Consider the following 14,941-nt stretch of genomic DNA (forward strand, 5'->3'; position numbering starts at 1 on the left):
ACATCCACAGCCCTTTCTCATCCACCAGGTGGATCACCTGGTCATAGAAGGAGACCAGGTTGGTCAGGCAGGACCTGCCTTTCATGAAGTCATGCTGGCTGGCCCTGATCCCCTGGTTGTCCTGCATTTGCCTGGTGAGGTCACTAAAGGTGTATCGCTCCATAATCCTCCCTGGTACCAAAGTCAGGCTGACTAGCCTGTAGTTCCCTGGATCCTGCTTCTGGCCCTTCTTGAAGATGGGCATCACATTGGCAAGCCTCCAGTTGCCTGGGTCCTCCCCTGTTAACCAGGACTGCTGATAAATGGTAGAGAGTGGCTTGGCGAGCTCCCCTTGCCAGATCCCTCAGTACTCTTGGGTGGATCCCGCCTGACCCCACAGACTTGTGAGTCCAGTTGGCTCAGCAGGTTGTAAACTGCTTCCTCCTGGATTATGGGGAGTTTATATAACTTTTGTATAAATTGGCCAAGGTTTTTATTTTTAAGCTTGATCAGGACTGGATAGAGATGAGTGACCCATCTGACTTGGAAATCTTTTCCCTGGGGGCTTCCAAGGGAATACTCATGGGAATCCCTAGTACAACATTATTCTAACATTACCACTCAGCCATACTAGCAAAGCTTTTCAGATATGATCAATGTATTCAAATATCTGTGTGTCCAGTGCATAAGGCTTTCTCTTCAGTGGGTAGGTTCTGAGCAGTTTCTAAAAATCATATCCCTTCACTGAATTCCACTTGGGCATCTAATAACGTCTCAAATCATTAGCCATTTCCGAAAAACTGAACTTGTGCCATTGATGAAAACATAAGCTTAGTGTGTTGCATTTTGAGATCTGTGCCTCATGAGTGAAGATCTGGCTAAACCTCTTCTTTCAAGCTCCCTGAGTTTCTTTTTTTAATGTCACACCTTCTTCCTACATAGTATTCTACCGTCCTCCCAAGTAAACTCTGGGCCTGCAACAATTTGTGCCTCGACCCAGCTTACTTTGGTCAGCAACTGAATTCTGGTCATGGTAATTTTTTGTTTCGGAACCTGTGACCACTGAGATGTTTCGTGGCTAAAGATCCTCCTTAAACCAAAGTACTGCTTATTGCATGGTTGAAACAACTGTGTTAGAAGGCATATTTCCAGACAGCAAGTCCTCTGTGAATGTTTTGTCTTCTCTGATGAATTATCACCCCAGAGATACATGGGTTTTCTTCAGACAAACCTCTGTGTGTATGTGCCATAGTTTCAATGTGGTTGACCAAAACAGCTGCCTTCCTCCTTCTGAGAGGGGCTGATGTTTTAGGCAAATCAGACTCCTTTCATTTTCTTGCCCTCTTTAACCTTTCCCTGTCCTAGAGTCCTTCATATCATCCTGAGTTAAAGGAGGGTAGTAAAGTGGTCATTATGAGCCATCCTTACTGCTTCTTTTCCAACATATCCTCAATTACATTGAGCACAATACACTGTACTGCAAAAAAACCCCATATAACAGATATTGATAAATACTACGAAGCACCTCCAGATCTGTCATTCTTTCAGGTTTGTTATCTACAAGCTTCTATGCAAAATGGCACATTTCTGCACTGAATTTTTTGTTCAGAAAGTAGCTCTACTGCTATTACCAAAATGAAAACCAAAAAACATCTGGCAGATGCTATATCCTAAGGATCCAACATCATCCTGAAGCTGACAGAATTATGTGATAATAAAGATCTATAAATTTTTTTAGATGAGCAGTTTCAATTTTTTTTAGCGTATCAAAGCCAGCAAATTATTAAGTGCTAAAATGCTCTAATTTATGCCATGTTTATATGCATCATCTGACTGAAGTCCCCAGTTGTCCTCTGTGGTGACATTAATTTCTGTATGTATTCTTTTATCAGTTTCTTTATCAGTGTTCTCTGACTCACTGTATCTTTTTTTTTTTCCCATTGGCCTTTTGAGTCTCTTCTCTAATTTCATTCCTGCTGTTACCGTCTTGACTTGCATCTTACTAAAGCTGGTCAATTATCAGAAAAATTTACTTGACATAATTTGGTCAACCTGGCACCATTTAATCAGATCCAGAAAGAATATTTTACTCAATTTTTTCCCTGTCTCTGTATCTGAGCAAGTCAACAGGCTTAAAGGTCCTCTTTCTGACCAACACTCACAACAAGATCTGAAAATGCTGAACAGTCCTCTGCTGGCAGCCTAGAAATAAATGCCCAAATGGCTGGAATGTCAGTAGGCATGGTATCAGCTGGGAGTGGGGAACTGATGAGGTTGGAGAGTTAGGTAGCATGCAAGTAGATGCTCACCTTGATGGCCTAATCCATGACCTAAAATCCTACAGTAGCAGCCAGCGTGTATCAGGACACCATCTTGGCCTGACCTTCATCAACAGAAACATCATGAGACTTTTCCACAAAGCTGTTACAAACTCCATTCTACACTTCAAGCCTTTCCCAAAAAGCTTACAGCCATCTTAACAGTAAAGCTACCGACCTTCTGTTTGCTGTTTGCAACTAGGATGATTTCACTGAAGAACTTGATGCAGTAGTAAGAAAAGGAGAAACAGGGACAGGGAATTTGTGAGCTCTTTGTTGAAGCAATGCACATACTCTGTAAGAAACACTTTATAAGCAGCTTTCTGAGAAGGAGATAAAACCATTTTCAAACCAATAAGAAAAACACTGATCAAAATACAATCTATAATCGTATGTATGAAACAGACCTATTAGCTAAGGAAGCCGTCATAGTTGGCAAAGGATTGGCTTATGTACGGATAGAGAAAAGGGAGGCATAAGAGGAGCTCAGAGGGAATAAATGTGACTCACAAGAGAAATAGACAAACAAGGAATAACCATATGGTTGTTTATCATCAGACCAGGACAAACAGCATCATGACAGACCTGGCTGTACTTTTAACTCTGAACAAAAGAGAAGACCCCAGAATCACAGGGTGTTACTTGATAAGAGTTAACATGAGTTACTGACTGCATTATCAGTACTGCTCAGAGAGGGTTCTGACTTGTGCTGTTTCATAGCACATACCTGCTTTTGGAGGTATTCATCACTTGTGACAAATAGATCGGGGCTGGCGATGAGCAGCCCACCATCTCCGATTCATACTTCATTTGAAACACTGCTTTGTCTCCCCCTCACCTTTTTGGGATAAGAGACCTGGAAAGAGGAACCACAGGTGAGAAGAAGTGGGTAAGAAAGCTGAAGGTAAGAATAGAGAATTTTGATAACGAAAAAATGTGGAGCAGATGGATAAGGGAAAGCAACTGAAAAGAGACAGCCCGTAACAGCAGTCTGCGAGGGTGTGAGAGCCTTCCTCCCGAGGCTGGCATACCACCAGCTCTCTGGCCACCTGCAGACCTCTGCTGTGAAGGCAACAGGAAGGGTCAAAGCCATTACCCTCCTGCGGCCAGGCAATGGCTGCTATTGGCACTGCTTGCTCTGCTGGTTCCAGCAACAGAGATGTGCTGTGCATGTGAGAGATTTCAGCTTTGCAAAACCGTGTAGACATCATTATGGTCATGTTAGAGGAATCCTGTACCCTGTATTTGTATTTTAGGAACAAAGAATGTGCATAGACATTCAGATTGTTGGGAACAACAGAACAGTGCCAGCAAACGCAGTCCTGTGTGCCTCCTTTCTGTCATTTCTGACTTAACACTATTGAAGCTCTAATGGAAATGTCAGATCAGTTTCAATCTTAATGCAGATCTCCACCGAGCAGCTTTGCCATCTTATCTCTGCTGCCTTATATGATAGTATAAGGATCCCCTCAGCATCTCAGCCTCTTAACAAATATCCTCCTTTGGATTCAAATGTGCTGGTGGAAGTGGGAGCTCCCAAATGCTAGTTTTCATCTCACTCTTTGAGGCTGCAATCCCACGAATCTGCTGGCAAAGCGGAGTGTGACTGCTCACTGAAGTGCTTCAGGCACAGTCAGCTGGCTTGCCTCAGTCAACAAGTTCAGCACCTACAAACAAAATTCCAGCGTAAAGGGAGATGTTCTCTGACAGTACAGTTCTTCTGTAACTCAAGTTTTATCTTGGGATTAGATGATCCACCATCTCAGCTTTTTGAGTAACCGATATATTTGGTTACTAATATGCAGAAGTAACTTTTTATAATTACATTCCCCAAAATACCATACAAATCTATACCTAGCCTCGTAGAATATATGCAGGTCTCTTATTTGTATACATTTTAAGAGTTGTTATGGTAACTTTACTTTATTCAGCATTACTCAGAGTACCAGTGATATATCATTGTACTGGCAGATGGGGAGGGAACTAATAAAGCTTTAAAAAAATTAAATAATTTACATGAGAGCTGTGAGACTACTTCAAAATGCCATTATGAAAATACATTCTAATGAAATTAGTTCAGTCTGGTATTTGACAGTTTATTTTCTCCCATGAATATTCATACAAGCTGCAAATTTTTTTAGCAATAACATTCATTTAAAAAATTAAAATTAATCATGCCAATATGCGTTTGCCCTGAAAGTGTTGTGAATTCTCAGATGACTCTGTTTGCATGAATTTTCACTTCTATAAAACTTACTTGAGTCCTTTTCCTTTTTCTTATAAGTGTGATTGGATGGTGGAGACAACCAAACGAATACCTTGGGATTTAAGATGATAGCAGCACTGTATAAACAGCAAATTATACGTAAAGAATGCCAAAAGCAAAGCTGGCCTGAGACAGTTAATGAGAAAGCTATGGGCAAGAGTATGATCACATAAAATCCTTTCTAAACAATGTCAGCAAGCGTATTTTGTAGAAATGAAATCAAATGAGTCCTATGGCCAAGTAGCAAACTCAGAAAGAAGGGGCTTGTATTAAATTCATTTTTCAGCCACCTATAACTAAAAACTTAAATAGCACCCATTCCTCTTTTCCTAAAAGATTTTATCCCTGCCATAGGATGATGAACCCTTTTGCTGTAACCTGTGTGGTATGAGCAACAGATTGTCTTAGTGCATTACTAACAGACATCAGGAAATGGCTTTTAATAAACTTAATACATTCATGACAAGCTGTTTATAATTCTGACAAAAAAACCATCATTGTATCCTAATATTTGATGAAACCTTAGCTCTTGCAAGCAGAGTGCCTGAATCTAGTATCACTATTAGGTCGCTCCCTTGCTTTGGTCTCAGGGCAACAATTCACACACGTGTTGTTGCTGCCCTAGGAACTAAAATCAGAGCTGAACAAAACTGTAATCAAGAAAGGATCTTGGATGGGGGCTTTGAAAAGATGAAACAGTGCACTGCTTGGAGGCTTATCATCTTCTTTCATAGTCATACTTTTCCCCAATCTTCCTTTTCTAGAATTCAAATATAATGGAGTGGATATTCCTCTAACTGTTTAATGTAATTTATAGCCAAGATAAATAGCCAGATGATCACCCACATTGCTCTTAGGTGACCCTTGGCAGTCTGTGTTATAAATGGTTTCCAGAAATGAATACCAAAAAAGCCCGTTCACCAGCAGATACAATTCTAACGCTATTGGGTAATCAGGAGAAGAAGAGGGAGGAGCGAAGAGGAAGGGCCATATGTGCTAATGAGGAAATGAGGGTTAACTGAAGCTTCACCCACAGCAAAGCCATATGGCAAAGCAACATGAATAATTCGAACCCCTGTCTCAGAAGAATGGAGCTAAGAAAATTCTGACCAAGGCAAAAAAAACATGTTTATTTCACTAGAAATTAATAGCTTAAGGAATACGTGTCATTCATCTGAATACATGGAATTGCCTGTTCAAAAGAAAAATCATCGCTATTTACTTTCCAGGAAAATAATTGCTTTCTTAGCACAAAATATATAAAGAATCCTGGAGAAGAAAGTAGTTCTAGCACAAAAGCTTTACTTCCCCAGCCTCTCTGTAGCCTCAGAGTTACACATACTCTTATGTTAGACTTGGAGGAGCTTACATTCTCTTTGCTTTAAGGTGAACGGCTCCCAGTGCCACTGCCTGAGTTTGTGTCCTACCTGCTAGCTGTCATACTGGTTGCCTTTTAAAAGAGGGATCTGCTCTCTGCAGCAGCTATACTCAGGGTGGACTCTTAACCTTCACTGGTAGAGAGATCTTGTATCTACCTGAGCCAGGCGCTGGCCTGTAGCCAGATAACTAAAGCACTTGATAGGTGTGGGAGCTGTGGAAGTACCTTAGATGATACATTTAAAAAAGGCAGATTGGACAACAGTAAATTACCCCACAATCACTGGTAAATTTTGTAGCAACTTCTTTGGTTTTTACTCTCAGAATCCAACTCTGCTGAATTCTTCCATTTCATGTATTTTTTCCTGTCTGTTGCTGTTGATGTGCAAAGAGGAGTCATTCTCTCTGTTAATGTGTATAGAAACTACCATTTAAAACCCTAATGAAAATGGTGATCATAAAAGATGGAAAATGACTAAATTTCTGGGATAAATTCAGTAGCTAATGGGTTTTACTGAGCAGTGACTGGATCTGGTGCTAAAATATCAGTGGAGTCAGTGAGGAGGAGGAAGGAGCAGGTATGTCAGTTTTAAACACCAGCACTGTTTGACCCCTGGTGTATGTTCTGTATTAGTAGAGTAGGAGAGCACAGTCAGGTAAAAATACCAAATGATTGACTTTCTAGTGAATCAGTCAGGAACCTGAAATACCAGAAAACTCGAATAACTACTTGCAGCTGGATCCAATTGTTTTTATGCGGGAGGCATCTTAAGATCTTGAAATTTCTTTATTCAAAGCTTTCTCCTCTGGATAATATAGATGAATAATAATAAGAATATCATGAGGACAGGTGAGCTCAAAACCACCCACTTTGTTTAGAGCAGGGAAGTACCATAAATTTCTGCCAGGCATTTCAGTTAGATAGAGATTTATTATAATGAAGAAATTGAGTCATGTCCTCCGATAGTGAACTGTAGGAAAGAGATATTTGAAATTACCCTGACAAATGACAAAAAACAATCCCCAGAACATGCTGGAAAAGTAGAGCAAGTATGATAAGGCAGAAAGCTTCGATGAAGAAATGTCTCTCACTCACACCCATTAACTACTGAAGGGCGTTATGAAATGTGCCTTTCCCATTCCATGCAGTGCTCTGAATGTAAAAATGATTATGCAGTAGCACTGAGTGCTGAGCAGATAACGAAGAAGTTTGGACCCCCACCCTCTTGACTGACTTTCATCTGAAAGTCAACTCTATATCTAACGTCCATATAATGATGTGTCCTTTTTAAGCACAGCCAGGGCCTAAAAGCTCATGGACTTCCCACAAGATGCTTTATTTTTCCAGATCCATTAATATGGTCCCTGCCCAACTATCAGCATTGCAGGCTTCATTTAATTTAGTTGGCTTGAAAGACAAAGAAGAGACTGAGCTCAGGTGTTTTCTGCTAGTCTTCTCCTATGCAACCAGACAAAAAAGACAGAGCCTGGGTGATTTCAGATCAGGTTTGGTTTATCCAAAAGACCATCTCCTGCCAGCTTTCATTTACATTTCTTAGCAAGTGGCAGCCAGAAGTTTGGCCAGCAGAAACAGGAACCAAGGTACATAGAGTCATATCAGCAACACACTTTGATGCTAAAAAAGAAACTTCTTATATAGTGTAATGGAACACATTCAGAAGTTATCAGAGGGCTGGGTGATGCCTGGCTCTAGTATGGCAATGGAGGGAATGAAAAAGAATTAAACGCTTCGGAAACTCTTTCGCGCCTGGGATGGATGTGAAAGGGTTACTTAGCTTAGTTTGTGATTTTCTGCAAGGGTACTCATAGGGATGGGAATGAATGAAGCACTGGCATAACCAAGCTGTCTGCTTCAGAGATAGGAAGATCAGCTGTCCTGGCTGTGACCAGCTGGAGGGAAGAACCCTTTGAAGCATGGGAGAAGTAGGGAGTTTCCAAAAGTGTGGCTCCTAGTTTTCTTATTTTGTTAAATCCTCTGCATCTAGCCAGATGTGAGGAAGCCCTCTCACCTGTAACCTTCCCAGGCTGGTCACAGAATCTGAGCTTGGCTTAGAGTCAGTTGGGTTCAGTTCATGACTCCTCAGAAAACATTTTATACATTGAATACCTTAATTTACGCCTGAATGGGTGGGTTGTCACAGCTTATTTAGGCCTATTTTAGAAAGTCTCAGCATTTCTTCAGTTTTTCTCCCCAGCTTTCATTTCCTCAAGCAGTCTTTTAATACCCAGACTTGGATGTTGCAGCGATTTCTAACTGATCCATTGTAAGGCACTCAACACACATTCACTTGAAAATTCCTTAATAGATTCCTACCAGTAAAAAAAAAGCCCCAAACCCAAAGTTCTACCAATGCCATGATGCACAAAAGAATTAATGTGTTATTTTCAGTTAAAAAAACCCATACCAGCAACACTTCTTGCAAGGAACAGATAAAATTACTGACGGTCTGAAAATTCATTTCCTGTTTAGCAATGAAATAATTGAAGGACCAAAGTTACTCCTGAGATTAGAAGGAAGGCTGCAGGTTCTGTCTGGGAACAGATTTTCATGCAAAACTCACTGCAGAGCCAGTTTTTTTTATTACTTTGACAGTTTCCTACCAACAGTGATGCAAATTAATCACTGGAAAATGTGTAATAAACCATAAAATGAGTGATATAATTGCCTGAAAGTGGATGGCTATTCTTAAATGATAGCAGTGTTACAAACCTCCAAGGTACAACATTTCTGTATCTGTATCTTTGTGTGTAGAGCTTTTGAAAATACTTGTCTCAATACTCCTAGGGTTATCGTCCCCCATCTCCAGACAGTATCTACAGCATTCCCAAAGGGCTAGGAGGCGTTAGTAAATATAGGAAAGCTGCCCTACTTCTGCATCATGCTGTAGGAACAGGGACATGAGTACAACAAGAAATAAGTTCTACAAAACTAGAAAGGAAAAACATTTTGTTTTTCAGAAATCTCTCGATTTCAAAATCTTCCTGCACTCAGGGCTACTCCATCTGGGATTGCTCCAGGTCCCTTAGACACATCTGTCTGTCTTGCATCTCTAAAAATGACAATTTTCTGCTTTGGTAGGCCCACTATTTATTATTTGTATTATTGCAGGACATGGACCAGACCCCATTAAGGACTGGGGACAGATGGTGTCAGCCAGCGGTTCCCTAGCAAAAGAGCTAGCAAGCCAAGCCAGACGTACAGAAGACATGCAAAGGGATCTTGGTTTCATCTCTGAATCCTTCTCAGTTTTGGGATGGTGATTTTTGGCACTTATATTCTCAGCACCTCGTTCTAGGCACCTGACTTAAATGATGACTTCAGGAAGTACAGATTTTCCTGTACAATCATTTTGGGGTGAGAGGATTTTTTCCAGTGACAATGCAAAATAGCGTCTTAATTTGGATGTTTGTTTTACCCTATGGAAGGAAGGCTGTGTATCTGCACTGAGTATTCAGGAAGACTAAGCAGACCAAAAAATGTCATGCAGGTACCTTTCTATCTTCTCTGGATCTTGGATCCCTAACTGTGAAGTAGTAATAATACTCATTTTCCTCACAAAGTGATTGTGAGAATAGACTGGGAGGGGCCTATATATAGGTGTGCTAGGACCACTGAAATACACCTAATAAGCTCTCTTTCTCTCATTGTATGTATATTTGCTTTTCAGCATCTAAAATGAATCCTTTATTATTAGACATAAAATATATTATGATTTTGGAAACTTCACCTAAACTCGGACTTTTTGCTTTCTACAGAAAAAAATATTGAAGGATGAAATATTTTTTCTTGCAAAGAGTTGGAGGTTTTAGAAGCAAAAGAAAAATGTAGAAGAAATATCATAACTGAATCATTTCAGGTTTCCAGACCATACTTTTTCCTCCGTGTAAAGCAGACAAGAACTACAAGAATGGATAAAGGAATTCATCCATATAAGCCAGAAAGTGGAACTGACAATAAATGTGAAAGAAACAGATTATGCTCACCAGACTGTTGAAGACAAGAAAGTACAGACAGGGGTATTGCTGAACAAGTGCATCCAAAGTCAGGTAAATATGTGGCTTTAACTACAAAGTCAGGCAGAAGATAGCTCTTTAGAGGTTAATCATGTGCCACTCCATTTTCTCTCTTCAAAATACTTCACTAGTAAAGAGGATGCATCTTGTTACTCCTTTTCTAGTCCTGAAACCTGCTTTATCCATGCACATTCTTATGCTTGGGTATAGCCTCGTTGTTTATAGTAAGCGGAGTCCCACGTGATAGAGTTCTTACAAGATGAAGGCCTCCTTTGCCTAAGGAATATCCTTTTCCTGTGGGTATTAGCACAAGGCTGGATAAATCCCCTCACTGTAATTCAGTATTTTGCCATTGACTTCAAGGCGGGTGGAGCGAGGCTGCAGTTTGGATATATGTAAATAGCAGAGATTGAATGAAGGTGCTCATGGTCTGCAGATTCAGAATAGGCAGTATGGTGCTGGGAGCAATAAGGAAAATAATTAGACATTTAATACATCTGAATGTGCACAATCACTTATTTTGTAAAGCAGTGAGGTAGCTTCAGAGGAACAGCGAAAATGTCTTTAATGATCTGTTGCAAGGCTATATTTAAAAGAGATCTTATAGATGCTGTAAATATTACGTACTCCTAGGTGTTCCTGCTAAGATCTTAGGTCAGATCCTTTTCTAGTGATAACTGGTGTTGGGTAATTTTGTTGCATTTACCCTGATGAAGACAGGAAAAACAAACGAGTCTGAAATGACTTGGCATTGGTACTTCACAATTATTGAGGATAAGTGTTCAAGTTTCATATATGTTAGACTAGACAGCAAGTCCAGTTCTGCTTAGTGCTTTGAATACAGTGGATGAGCCCAGCAAAGGGCACAGTCTGATCCTGCACTACAAGGGACTGCCATCTGCACCTTTAACATATTTATGTGAAGAAAATTACATACTGTGGTCAGAACACATCTGTGAAGCTCTTGCAATTTCCTCAGAACATGTGCATATTCTTCATGAAAGGCACAGCTGAACTTTGTAAAAAAATACTTTCTCATGCCACTAAAAATCTATAGTATTGTCAGGAAATGAGCATTTCAGTTTAGTATGAAGTGACTAAAAATGATTAATTCATTTGAGATATGAAATTCATGCTAAAAAGGAGAGTAGTGATGATACAAACAGTATCTTGACTTTTGGCCACACAGTTAGTATTCAGTCCACATCTTCCTCAAATGTGCCTCATTTCTCTTCTCTACCCTTCCTGAAAAAGGAGAATATTCAAGCATTCCCCCTTTAAATGGCCTCCATAGAAATAGCTTATCTGTACAATGAATTGCTTAGTCTGAGTGACAATTTTTAAAGGTTGGACACAGCACCTTTCCATTCATTTGTCTAGCACAATCCTTTTTATCAGCACCCTCCAGGCTCCCTCCACTCTCTGTGCAGAGGAGATAACAAATAGAGCAAATTTTTTATAAAGAATATTTCCTATTTAACAAACCATGGTACCTATCTGTTGTTAAACTTCTGAGCAGTGAGTGAGACAGGATTACTCAATAGGTGGCGAAATAGCCATTAAGCCGATAAACAAAACTTCACTGGGATGCTTCAATTTTTCTTTTGTGAGCTGCCCAGGTCAGAGGAGAGGGGGGTTATTTTGAGCTTGGAGGTGGATTCTCTTATCTGCTGCCCACCACCCCCTGTTCCAGCCATAGGTAATATGAGATGTATGAGGTAGGCTTGAGTGTTTCATAAAGCCCACTCATAAAGACATTCATTCTTCATGTGTTTTTGTGTGTTCCAAGAAAACTTTGGAGTTCAATGTGTCAGTCTTTAATAACAATCTTAAGCATCTTGAAGAGAAGTGAAGAAACCCTGTGACTGGGAACGAAACTCTTCTTCCTAGTCTCTTCTTCCTAGTTTGTTTGTAAAAAAAATTCTGTGAAAGATAGGCTAAATAGCATGTTGCAGAGGGATCCAAATACTGTTTTCATTTCCATATGCATATGCATATGCATTTATTTATATGCATAAATAAAATAAATAGCCTACCCTGTCTATTTACGCACAGTGCTTTCCAGTTGATCTGTTGTTTTCTCTACCGTTTTGAATGCCTGCAGGACTTGTTACTTGAACTCTGACAACTGTCTTCCTAGAGAAGACATCTTTGCTCCTCAGCCCCTCTGGGAGTAGTACTTAATTCAAATAAGATTTCAAAAAATAGTAGCAACTTGCTGGAAAAAATAAAAGTAGCTATTAATCACTGGCAAGAAGAAGAGAGAATATCCTTTGAAGCCAATTTATCCTTTAAGTTACAGAGTAATGCACATTTTATTTAGCAATAATGTGTTTGGGATCTTGAGTTTCTATCTGTGTGTCATAGCTATATCACCTCCAGGTACCAGGGACTGTGAATGGGGATTCAGCTCAATTTATAGCTCAGGCAACCACTGATGTGAAGCTGTCATAAATCACAACAAACAGTATACCGTGTCTGAAGCTAGTCAGTCTACAAAGTGCAATTTCTTCCTCCTTTCACACATAAACATCACTTGACATTAGATTAGCGAGTGTAGAGCTGAGTGAATAATTTATAATGAACAATTAGTCTAATTGTGTCTGCTTCTGTTATGAGCTGATTATGAAGTGCTGAGATTGGATGTCTGAAATGATTTGTGTATTTCTTCAAAACAAGTTTTCCATGTGAATGTCTTGTGAGTGATTCATTGTGAATAGTTGAACTCCAGAAGTGATGATGGTTGCTAAGTTATATAAGTTACTGGGATTGTTTGTGTCTCCGTAATTAAATTATTTTCAAGTCCAGACAAAACACGGTGAATTTAAATTATTAGAACTGAAAATATCATGGCAGTGGAACAAAAACTGGAAAATATCTGATCATTTGAACTTAATATATTTGGAGTTAAAACAAAACCATCCAAATAACTGGAAAATTAATACAACAGGGCTGTAGACATCATTATATTTACCTTTGTTTTCCAATTAGGAGGTTACTTAATGAAAATCTTTTTACTCTCCTAGGCCTAACAGGACTTCCTTTTACCATCTGCATTTAATTTCTCTGTTGTTCGGGGCGGGGGGGGTCTCTTCCATTAATTAGCTGTTCAAGTGTGGAGTTTGCCAAGCCCAGCCCCAGACAGTGACATAATATCCTGGCTGAAATGAAATTTAAATATTTCCACTGACTTCACCAGCACGGTGATTTCGTTCTTTGTTCCCAATACCTTCATATTACAGGAGAATCATATCTGCATCTAGGTTTGAAGTTGCTATGAGAAATATTAAAATTCCTGAAAATGGGAAAAAAAAAAACCAGGAAAGTAGGGCATGACTAAAGGTCAATGCAAGTGTTATTTGAGGTCCCTGAGGATCCCCAGTGTCCTGCAATGCCAGTGCTCAGAAGGGAGTGACTGAGTCATGTCTGGATGATTGCAGAAGCTCATTTATGACAGGCATCTTTTATCCCACTAAATACATCAAAATTTTACATCTGAGTGTGTAGGCCTTTGTGGTACCTTTACCTTTGCCTTGCACAGTTTTTCTGTGTGGCTTTTTAAAAATACTTTTTAAAAAGTCTTCCCTCACCTTGTTATTTTAGCATTGGCCATTGGGTTGAACTGTGTCAGATGTGCCCTTGGATTATCGATGAGGGACTTTTTACAAGAATGCTTCTTTTCTGCACTACTGTAATCATGATAAAGGCTCTTTCTCAGCATTCAGGCATCCTCCCCCTGTGTAATGTGTCAAATCGATGACAGCAAGACTTTTACTTGAAGAGTTTTGATGCACCCACAAACTGTCATGGTCAGTTATTTACTTGTACCACCGAGAGCATCTCATAATAAGGGAATTTTCAACTCACAGGTGTGCCCTGGGCACCCAAGTAGATGCACTTTAACCTTAATTATCTGTGCCTTTTTAAAATTCATTTTGAAATGAAAACCAATCATACATTCTTATGTCACAGGTGTTTTGTACAGAACAACTAACATTTGTGAATCTTAACACACTGGTAATAAAGGACATCAATATGCCCAGGAAGAAATTAATATTTCTATCTTCAGAACAAAGTCTGAATTCCCTTTCATTGAAAAAGGCTTGCACCAAACATTGCGTCATGAAAATAAAATTAAAAATTGAAGAGCTGCTCATTGAGTACTGCTCACTGTTGTACTAAAAAAGGCAAACACATCCTTTAAAATATATTATCTGGTCATGGGATTAAAAACACTCTTGTAGTGCATGAACACCAAAGAAACTAATAGCTTTTCAACCTGAATCACGTTCCTTTGGCATCTCCACAGTGCATGTAAAGGGTGTTGCCCTGCCTCTCAAAACGACTGTATCAGTATAATGAAGTGAAGAAGGGAGGTGGACTGGTCAAGCGAAAGCAATGTTTTTATTTGGTAAAAACTTTATGGTGCTAAAACGAAGCATGTGAGCAAGGGATGCTGACACCTGGCATTTCATTTGGGAAAGAACACAGCATATAGCACTTTTAGACATGCCCTGCTTTGCTTTGGTCACAGCACTGTAGCAGTGGCATTTCTAAAGAGCTGTAAAATGCAAAGATGGAAAGGAATGATAATTCACATCTCCTCACACATAAGGGTTTTGGAAAGAAACATAAAATTTCATGGCATCAGCTGTTCCATCTAGCCTACACCTGACAGATATAACTTAGGTTTCCTTCCTGTCTATATAATTGTCTTTTAATGTGTGTTCTGAAGCAGTTATTTGAGGGTTTTTTAATTATTAGTAGTCAGGTATTTTTCTTATAGATTACTGCTCCGGTCACATCTATCTCCCCAGCTCTTGTCTAGAACTTTAAAGCAGAAATTTAGAGGAAGGAATAGTGTACCAGATGGAGCTAAAAATCACTAAATCTCCATGTGGTATCCAGAAGGTCTCTGAAATGAACCCTGTTATGTGGTTCATATTCTACATTGTAGTTGTTTTGC

The sequence above is a fragment of the Phalacrocorax aristotelis genome, chromosome 1 (assembly GCF_949628215.1).
Source record: "Phalacrocorax aristotelis chromosome 1, bGulAri2.1, whole genome shotgun sequence".
Taxonomy (NCBI): Eukaryota; Metazoa; Chordata; class Aves; order Suliformes; family Phalacrocoracidae; genus Phalacrocorax; species Phalacrocorax aristotelis.